This window comes from Plectropomus leopardus, chromosome 22, assembly GCF_008729295.1.
Source record: "Plectropomus leopardus isolate mb chromosome 22, YSFRI_Pleo_2.0, whole genome shotgun sequence".
NCBI classification, from domain to species: domain Eukaryota; kingdom Metazoa; phylum Chordata; class Actinopteri; order Perciformes; family Serranidae; genus Plectropomus; species Plectropomus leopardus.
The window spans coordinates 2,851,831-2,862,976 of NC_056484.1; the positions used below are offsets into that span (position 1 = coordinate 2,851,831).

The 11,146-nt window shown below is 38.4% G+C and overlaps 1 pseudogene; it reads left to right on the forward strand.

Moving 5' to 3' along the window:
- The first annotated feature begins 1,073 nt into the window (after positions 1-1,073).
- On the forward strand, positions 1,074-8,831 carry LOC121961681 (annotated as a pseudogene).
- The last annotated feature ends 2,315 nt before the right edge of the window (positions 8,832-11,146 follow it).

Below are 11,146 nucleotides of genomic sequence, written 5' to 3' on the forward strand. Positions count from 1 at the left end.
CAGACAGACAGACAGTTAGTCAGACAGACAGACAGACAGTCAGACAGACAGACAGACAGACAGACAGACAGTTAGTCAGACAGACAGACAGTTAGTCAGACAGACAGACAGACAGACAGACAGACAGACAGTTAGTCAGACAGACAGACAGACAGTCAGACAGACAGACAGTTAGTCAGACAGACAGACAGACAGACAGACAGACAGTTAGTCAGACAGACAGACAGACAGACAGACAGACAGTTAGTCAGACAGACAGACAGACAGACAGACAGACAGTTAGTCAGACAGACAGTTAGTCAGACAGACAGACAGACAGACAGACAGACAGACAGACAGACAGACAGTTAGTCAGACAGACAGACAGTCAGACAGACAGACAGACAGACAGACAGTTAGTCAGACAGACAGTCAGACAGACAGACAGTCAGACAGACAGACAGACAGACAGTGAGACAGTCCGTGTATTGTCGGTGCGGCTGCTTGACCCTGTTTACTGTTCTGCCTTCCAGGAAGTACAATACACACACACACACACACACACACACACACACACACACACACACACACACACTCTCACTCTCACACACACACACACACACACACACACACACACACACTCACACACTCTCTCACACACACACACACACACACACACTCATCATCTTCGTCTCCAGAACTTTTTTGTTTTTTTGACTCAGAAGCAGCAGCCGGTGTTCGTCGTTGTCTTCTTCTGTGGTGCTGACATCGTCTTTAATCTGGGTTGGAACGACTCGGCACTTTCTGAAACCTGCCAAGGTGGGAAACAAATCTGCCGACTCATTGTTTCCTCGACTGTGTCGAACCGAAGCCGCAACCTAGTTTATCTGACTGCGCATCGACACACCAAAACCAGGTTGTGCCCAAACCGACCCGTTAAAACCGACAGGAAGTGACATCATCACTGCCAGGGAGAGGAGACGAGAGAGGAGACGAGAGAGGAGGTGAAGAATAAGAGGAACGAAAAGAAAAAGGAGAGAAGTGGATAAGAGGAGAGGAAAAAGGAAAAGCCAATGAGGAGGAGAAGGAGGCGAATGGAGGAGGATAACATTGTCACAAGGAGAGAGGAGCAGAGGAGAGGAGTAGAGGAGATAAGGAAAGGAGAGGAGGAAAGTAGGAGGAAGGAGGCGAGAAAAAGATGAAAACAAACAGGAGGAAAGAAAGAAAGATGAGGAAAGAGGAGAAAAAAGAGGAACGATGGAAGAAAACCAAGAATAGAAGAAAGGAAAAAGGAGAACGAGGACAAAGAAAAGAAAGGAAAACAGGAGAAAGAAAGGAGACGAGGAGGAGAAAGAAAAAAAAAAAAGGAGGAAAGGAGAAAATGGAAAGAAATGAAGAGAGAAGGAGATTAGACCGAAGGAGGAAGAAAAGAAGAAAAGAGAGGAGAGCCGCGCGGTAAAAAGGTGGACGAAGAAAGAGGGGAAAAGAAAGGATGAAAGAAAACAGGAATAGGAGAAAAAGTATGGAGGAGGATTAGGGCCATGTAGGAGAAATAATTGAAATACGATGACGAGAAAACAGTCGAATAATTTCGAATCGATAGAACGATTTCTTTAGTTCATCTTCAAAAGGCATTTTTGGTCACATTTATTCTCGAAATTTTATTTCAACTTTATTCTTGAAACTTCGACGATAATCCCGACATTGAATTTTAACATTATTCTCGACTTTTTTCTCGATATTTCGACTTTTTTCTCAACTTTTTTCTCGACGTGCGTAATGGATAAAAAATTGGCCAAAATCCTTTTCTGTAAAAAAGAAAAGGAGAGAGGAGGAGAAAAGGATGAGAGAAAACAAGGGACAAAAGTAGGAGAGGTACAAGGAGAAAAGGAGAAACTAAGGAGGGATGAAAAACAAAGAAAGGAGGCCAGGAGGAGAAGAGTAGGAGAGAAAGGAGGAGGAACGAGAGGAAAGCTGACAATAGAAGAAAGTTGAAGACAGGAGGAGAAAATAAGTGGGAAAAGAAAGGAGGTGAATAAGAAGGGATGACAGAAGAAACAGGAGAAACTAAAAGAAAAGAGAAGAGAAAGTAGGGGGAAAGGACAGAAGAAAAAGAAAATAGGAGAAAAGGAGGAGAAGGAGGGATGCAGGAAAGAAGAGACAGAGGGAGGACAATAAAAGAAAGAAGGAGAAAAGGAGAAATGAGAGGATGGATGGAGCAGATGAAAAAAGAGGAGCATAAAACACAAGAAAGAAAAGAAAAAAATAGAGGAGAAAAATAGAGGATAATTAAAGAAAGGAAAAAAAGGAAAAAAGCGGAATAAAGGAGGAGAGAGCGGGGACAAAAGAGGAGGAGAAGATAAAGAGAGAGCAAAAGACGACATGAGAAGACAGGAGGAAACGAGGAGGAGAGACAGGATGAGAAAAAAGAAAGAAAAGAGACGGAAAAGGAAAGGAGGAGAAGGAGGGATGCAGGAAAGATGAGTGACAGAATAGAGAAGTAGAAAAAGGGAAATTAAATTAAGGAGAAGGAGAGAGGAGAAAGAAGGAGAAGGAGGAAAAATACAGAAAAAAGGGAAAGGCACAAAAAAGCGATAGAGGAAAAAAGAGGAGAATAGAGAAACAAGAGAGAGACATCAGGAGGAGAAAGAGGAGAAGAAAAGAAAGAAAAGGAGAAAAAGAGGAGAAGGAGGACGCAGAAAAAAGGGTAGAAACAGAAGGAGAAAATAGATGGACGACGACAGAAGAAAGGAGAGGAGAAAATACAACAAAAAAAGAAAGAAGTAGGGAAAGGAGCAGGAGCAGAGGAGAAAAGAGGAGAAAATAAAGAAAAATAGAGAAAAGGACGAGAAGGAGGGATTCAGAAAAGAGAAGGAGAAAATAGACGGATGACAATAGAAGAAAAAAAAAAGAGAAAATACAAAAAAAGAAAAAGAAGGAGGGAAAGGAGCAGAAGAGAAAATAAAGAGGAGAAAAGAGAAGAACAACAAAAGAAAGAAGAGAAAACACTGAAAACAGAAAAAAGAGGAGAAAAAAGAAAGGGGGAGTAATGACATGAAAAAATAAAAGTGAGAAAGGAGAAAATAAAACAAAAAGGAGCAGAGGAAAAAAGAGGAGGCAGAAGAAAGGAGAGAAAAGGAGCGAACAAGGAGCAGAGCCAGCAGGGGGAGAAAACAGGATCAGAAAATAAAGAAAGAAAAGATGAAAAAGAGGAGGAGAAAAGGTGACATCAGCAGGAGAGACTCCTTGGAAAGTCGCGGCGGTGACTCAATGATTTTAGGAAATTTCTGAAACAGGAGAGGAGGAGAGGAGAGGAGAGAGGAGAGGGGGGAGGAGAGGAGAGGGGGAGGAGAGGAGGATGTATAAATGTGGCAGAGGAGCCCCTGCTGCAGTTGAAGATGTTTCTCCTCCTCGTCAGGACGTCTGCTCTCGCTCTGCTCATCAGCCCTCGCCATCGCCGAGGGCCACGTTGCCACGGCGACGGCTGATCGAGGGCTCACCTGCCGGCAGGAGATCCCCACTGAGCTGATCCGAGAGCTGTGGAGCCGGACCAAACAGCTGATCAACAAGCTGCCGGTAAGATCAAAAACTGATGATCAATAACTAGTTTGTTAGACTGATGATCAACTCAAGATCAATGATCGGTTTCCGATCAATAATAACTGCAGTTAAAGATCAATGAAATCTTTTTACTGATTAGTTTGCAAATAACCGTCAGCACTGATTAAACTGCTAATCAATAAATCAGTTTACTATCAGTCTATCAAAGATCAATAATTATTTTCATTGATTTGTCTGCCGATCAAAAATGCCAATTTCTGATTATTCTGCCAATCAATGTTGGTTTACCACTCATTAAAAATAAAAGGTTTTATTGATTAGCCCATTAATCAATATTTTTGCTATTGTCTGTCTATGGTTAAAGATCAATAACACCTATTGATTAGTTTATTAATTGGTATTTCGTGTTAATTATCAATTAGAGGTCAACATTTATTAAATGTTTCAGCAGTCAAAACATCAGTTTACCATAAATTGATAACAATTAATGATCAATCAAACAAACATTAATGATTGATTATTGTTGCTTTATTTGTTATGAATGCAGACAAAAAGGATCAATATGTAATTCCTATTAAAGTCTACACTGATCAGTATCATCACATCAGTGGTGGCTGCAGATCAATAAGAATAATAGTCTGAATCAATAAGCAGAATCAGTTCTTTCAGAATAAAAGTTGAAATACTGATTCTGCCTATTTATTCAGACCGTTATTTTGTTATTGATCTGTTCAGTGTTTTAAGTGTTTTATCTGATCAGTTTTATTCATATTTATACATGTCAGATTTTCTCATCCGTATCAATAATACATATTGATGAGTCGTACTGTGACTCAGCTGATATTCAGTCGACAGGAAGTGAAAGTCTTTTAAAACCAGATCAAAGCGTCTGATCAGATCAAAGACTTTCTGACCGAAAACACACAAAGCGTTTTTTACTTCACTGCTGGAAGAAGTAAAACATAAGTTACATACTAAAACTGCAAATATCAGTACTATCAGTATAATAGTACTATCAGTACTAATACTTTACTACCACTGCGTCAAAGTACATTAACCCTTTAAAACCTGGAGCGACATCACTTTTACTTTGACGGCTTTTACCTGTTTTCAAATCAGCTGAACTACGAGAAAATTGGTTTGATTTCTTTCAATAAAAAAAAACCCAAAACAGGTTAAAAAAAAAAGCATTGAGCAACTTGGTAAAAAAAATATTCCACATAATGCAAAAAAAAAAATAAAAATTTAGATTTAGAAAATTATTTTTTAAAAAGTTAGGAAAGAATTTTTAGGGGGGAAAAAAAGGAAAAAACGGCAGGGAAAAACATATTTATAGCATATCATATTATAATAGATATATCATTTATCATTTTATTATTATTATTTAAAATGTTGTGCAATTATAATTTTAAAGCACTTTTCCAGGTTGTTTCCTTTTTTTTTTTTTTTTTTACTTTTTTTCTAATTTCTTGCTCATATTTGTGTAATAATTCTTTTTTGTTGCTCATTTCTGTTTGTTTTTTTTAATGTAGGTTAAATAAATTTTTAAAAAAGTAAAGGGCAGCAAGAAATGTATGTGAATATTTGCGTTTTATGATATTATCAAAAAACTAGGGAGAAATGTCCAGAAAATAATATTTTTTAACATTATTACAAAAAAAAAGATTTTTCGTCTTTTTTTAAGAACTTTCTTAAGGTAATTTTCTTGTTTCTTTTTTGTTGCTTATTTTCAGGTAATTTCCTTGTAACTTTTTTATAAATTTCTTTTTCTGCTCTGATGCCGACTAAAAGTAATCAAGCCTATTTGCTCAAATGTCAAAAGTTTAATGATGATTAATTAAAAAAAGGCTCATAAGTTTGATGTTTTTATCCGCAGAAAGAAGAAAAATCCTCCAGACGACAGAGACTGCTGCCGAAGTTCTGCACCAAATGCTCTGAGGTCAGAAAACCTGTTTATCAAAATCTGTTAATGCCGCAGAAAAAAAAGCCGTGTTGTGTTCGTGCATCCGGTGAAAACGTGTCATTTTTTGAATGGGGTTTGGTGCTGGAGAGCAAAAGTGGAAGTGACTCTTTTGCTGAGGTTTCAGCCTCCTGCCAAAACGGTGCCCGCCTGGTTTACCTCAACCGCAACCACACGTTTGCCATGTCAGATCTAACGCTGTAATAACGACACAGAACCACGTCTACCGTAAAACTGAAACCACCGCCACACCTTCAGGAATTTTTCCAGCAATCATTAACATCTCAGACCCACTCACAGGTGTTTCCAAACACTTTACGGCTGACGTACCTGTCGAGCCGAGCGAGCACGTTTGTTTTCAAGGAAGTATTTCAGTTCCTCCAAAGAATCCCAGTGTTTCGTTTTTAGCCCACAGGGTGTTTGATTTATGCAGCTTCTGTAATCAATAGGTTTCCTCTCATAAAGGCTCTTTGTCTGTGTCCCAAAATAAATGCTACTACTGCTGAAGCAAAGCAATAACTTATTTTTGGTGTTTAACAAAAAGCTTCCAAATGTAACAGTGTTGTTTAAACTCATTGTTATTAAAAGCCATCAGTGTAATCTTTGTGTAAATGACTAAGAGGCGGATTTACAAAATATTTGCGACTTTTACGGTCGCTAAATCTGCACAGGTTAGACAAAAAAACTGTGCACTTTGGAAGCAAATAGTGAGCGGGTTTCCATTACAGATTTTTGTAAAACTAAAGCGATATTTTTAAATGTTGTTGATAAAATACAATTGTGAGATGACTGTGTTTCCACTGGTGATAACATCCCGGTAACCATGGCGATCGGTGTTTAAAACATTAGCAGCTTCATTTCTATTGCAGCCCCCGCACTTGCTGTCATTATTTCCAATCCAAGGCGATGCAGGCGTGTTATGGAGCCATAGTGTTAAGAAAAGCCCCTTATACGTGACAGCGGCCGCGTATGACGGATTTCACAGAGGAACTGTGGATTCAAAACTTCTTGATGTTTTAAACAAAGTTTGAAACAAAAAAAAAAAAAAGAATTATTAAATGGATTAATTATTAAAACAGAAAGTCGACTTGATGTTGCTGCTGCAGTTTATAACTCTGATGTTTGAACTAACTTTTGAAGATTTCTGCGATGCACTAACAGCTCTTGTATAGAAGTATTGAGAGTATTGTATAGAAATCCAGACAGTGACATTTTAAATATTGCACAAATATGGACCCTAATCTTTGCATTAACTTCACACTAGAGAAGCTGGATTGTGGATGTTTTGCATGCAGTGTGTATCACGTGCCCCGGAGGTCACGCCCGGGCCTCGTTTGTTGTTGCGGCGCTGCTGCAGAGCTGCACAGTCCTGCAAATATTTCACAGTTAAAGTGTCAATCACTGAAGGGATTCTGTCAACAGAAACGTTGTCAGAGGGCTTTTATTTTGAAACAGAAACAGATAAATATGTTTGTCCTCACGTTTGATAAAGCATTGAAACTGTAAAAAGAGGTGGTGTAATGTCAATAGGATTATTTTACTGTCTGTTTTGCTGGAAACTGTGTGCATCACATGGAAAAAACTGGCGAGACTCCATTTCTCTAGATGTGCCGCAGCTGAGCAGCGCTGCGCTGCTCACTCCGTCAGTCTGCCCAAAACAAAACAAAACAAAAAACAAACAGGTTCCACAGAAGCCTTATTTTCAATAAAAGAGAGACACGTGAATTTGAGATAAGATAAGACGATCCTTTATTAGTCCCACAACGGTGAAATTTGCATTATTCTAGCAGCAAATGGATATCAGAGCAATATATGTACAAGATGAATAAAGCAAAGATAACAATAAAAACAGTATAAACAAGATGCAAACTCAGTGGTTTAAAAAAAAATGATTCCAGTTGCATTTGGATAATTGCACATTGTGATAAAGTGCATGTTTGAAGGTGTATGGTTGTCTTTCTCTGTTTAATAAGGAAAATAGGTGTAAGAATATTACCTTTTGTTGACGTCTCGTGAGTGTATTGTGTATTGAGTTGACTGAAAAACGTAACACCGATACCATCACGTACCGTACGTATACCACAGTGACAATCATTGAAGGTTCGATGGTATGAAAAAATGGACATCGCCCGAGCCTAACTGACACATCTCTATCGCCTGAGTTTTTTTTACATGCGGAGCTGCTGCATGAGATTTTTATCTCCTGCTTTGCGATGAAGCTGTGAACTTGTCGCCGTGACTTGGATGTCTGATATTATAAAAATGTATTCTGTGCTTCCTTGAATTTGAGCTAAAACAAGCAAATCCATCTTAAGGCGGTCCGATGCCTCCGTGTAAACGCGCTCTCTCTTCCTCAGCGTGTGGTTGGCTGGCTGGAGATGCGGGAGCTGATTGATGTGTATCAAAGGAGTGTGTTCAGTAGAGAGGTCGTCCAGAAACTACTTCCCCTCCACTACAACGACCTGCTGCACCGAATCCAACACACTCTGCTGCACTGCGTGAGTACACACCTGCACGTGGAGGTTTTGACGCGAGCCGGTTCGTGGCATATCGCCGACGAAATGTGACAGCAGAGGGGACGGAGAACAAAACACACACAGAATACAAATACACACTCAATAATCTGTTTTTTATGTTCTTTGTTTTCAGGTTTCTTCCTCTAAACCTTCAAAATGGTCCAAACTCATCAAAAAACTCGAACGAAAAATCAAAAAGGTAAACATTTACAGGTTGTGTGACTACTATTATTGCAGCTGCTCTGGGTCAGAGGAAATTATATACTTTGTTTATTAATTAACACCACGTACTGTCACATTATCCCTATAATTATGCTAATAATACTAACTGTGACTGTCTGTCTGCAGAAACGCAGAGACGAAGGAGCGCTGAAGGCCGTCGGAGAGTTCACCTTCATCCTCCGGTGGATCGATGAGCTGGCTCAGCACCACGTCCTGTAGAGCATCGTCATGGAGAGCCTAATTATCGTTATCAGTATTGACATCATCAACATTACTTTCAGTTTTTATTTTAGAAATCTGATTTTTCAAAATTAGTTAAAATGATTTTTTTTTTCAGCACAAACATACTTCCATAACTTATTATTCCACCAATTACTGAGAGGAAATCTGCATTGCAACTAAATTTATTTTTAATTTTTATCTTTATTTTTCTCCTCTTGAAGCATTGACTGAGCTGTAAAGTATTAGGACACAAGTTTTTTATGTTTATTGGCCCCAAAAATCCACTTTAAAATCTGTTCAAACTGATCTGTAACTTAAAAAATTATATTAAATTACATATTTTTCAGTGAAAACAGGTAAAAATTGACAACACTGAGCCTTGATCGTCATCATCATCCACAGCTGTCTGAGGAGGAGCTTCTAAAACAAATTTGAATAGTATTTTTTTGAAGTATTGATTAGTGTTTTAAATGTTTTACACATGTATTAATGTAGCTTATTTACAAATAAGTTATTTTTCAGAAAATATTTATTGTATATTTGAGTATTCACTGTAGCAGTGTTAAAAGTACATTGATATATTTAATTTACAACAGTATAAAGGAAGATATTTTTATATAAATTATTTTAGCTATATTTATGTGGATTTGTCAAAAAAAATTTGTAGTGAAATAAACTTGAATTTGCTCTTAAAATGATGACTGGTTTTGGTTTCTCATCAGTGAGCTGCAAGTTTAAAGTGTTGTCTCCCTCTGCTGGTCAAGGTTTAGTGCAACAACGTGTGACTGTACTGAACATACTTTCTGTGATGCATTTATGTTTTTAAGGCCTTTTTTCCACCATTTAGTGCATAAAATATATTTAAATACAAAGTCAACAAGCGATGATAGTGTATTAACATAAAACAAATGTAAATGTAAGAATACAACAACAATAATGAGTAAAAAGTATCTTTAAAAAATACTATGAAAAGAAACAGCATTGTTTGGGTTTAGTTACATTTAATTTAAGTTTTGATGGATGGGTTTGGCGTTTTTAATAATTTCAGTTCTTGTTTATATGCTTTTTAAAAATGTATTTCATAATTTGTTAACAGGGAGAGGGAAGAAAGGAAAGGAAAGAAGACAGGCAAGGAAGAAAGGAAAGGTAAGGAAAGTAAAGAGGTTCAAAAAGGTAAGGAAGGAAATCAAAGGTAAAAAATAGGAAAGAAAGAAAAGGAAAAAGCACGAGAAAGAAAAAGTGAGGTAAGGTCAGGAAGATATCAACGTAATAAAACAGGAGAAAAAGAAGTGAAAGTTGGATGTGAAGAAAAGAGGGAGATGAGAAGAGGAAATTTAAGGATTAGAGGATACAGGACAGAAGCACCGAAAACTAGAGAGGAAAGAAGACGACGAGAAAAAAGAAAAACGCTGAAAATCAGAGAACATAAAAATGTCGAGGAAAAAAGGCGGATAGAAAAGGGAACTTTTCGTCTCCTGAATTTTAACCAGATTCTGAGTTTGAGGTTTCAGGTCTTGAATTCAGTGTGAGTTCATGGAAAAATAAAGAATTAAAGGAACAGTTCACACCAAAAGCAAAAGTGAGTCACGGTCCGCTCCTTTACCTGTCAGTGGAAACTCGTCGTCGAACAACCTCTGAAACCCGAGAAACTCCGCCCCCACGCTGTGACACAACACTGAAGTGAACGCACCATCATCGCCGCCATCATGCCTCTCCGCGCTGAGTCAGCTGCACCGCAGCGGCTTATCTTGTCTTCAAGGTGAAAAAACTGCTTACAAAAGCAAAGAAAATTGCCGACGTTTTGGCTTTTTTTCGCTGCAAGTTTTAGTTTTGCTCTGTAGCTGCGCGATGTAGGGAAATGTTTGCTGACCATAGCAGTTTGTTTCAGAGTTCATCTAACCAAAAAACAGACCAAAACAGTTTTAAATTTGACACCCTGTTGGCCATACTACCCAGAATCAGAGGAGAAGACATGAACATGTCCTGGAAGTGTTTAGCATAGCTTAGCACAAAAACTGAAAGCTGGGGAAACTTTTAACCGAGCTCCGAAAAAAAAAAAAAAAACAACTTTAACACCAAAGCTTTCTGATTTAATCCTTGTGTACACGAATATGGATATTTTTGAAAAAGGATATTTTGCCCTTCATTTAAAAGAAATTTTGCGGTGGGCACCAAGATCACCATGACCTTGACCTTTGACCCTTACCCGCCAGATTCTAGTCAGTTCATTCTTGATTCGAAATGGACATTCGTGCCAAATTTGAGGAAACTCTTTCAAGGCCATCTTTAGCTATTACATTCATGAAAATTAGACAGATGCAAGGTCACAGTGACCTTGACCTTTGACCACCAAACTCTGATAAGCTCATTTTGAGTCCACTCAAACGTTTGTGCCAAAATTTTTAAAAAAAAAAATCCCTCAAGGTTTTCGTGAGATATTTTGTACAAAAGAATGAGACAGACAAGATCACAGGGACCTTCACCTTTGACTTTTGACAGCCAAAATCTAATCTGCTCAGCGTTGCATCCAGTGAATGTTTGTGTCAAATTTGAATTTACAATGATGTGCCAGACAGACAGACGGACAACCCGAAAACATTATGCCTTCGTCCTCGGCTATCGTCGGCCCACAGGCGTCCACACTAGAACGCAGAATCAGCTCCATCCGCTCACCGAGCCGGTAGGT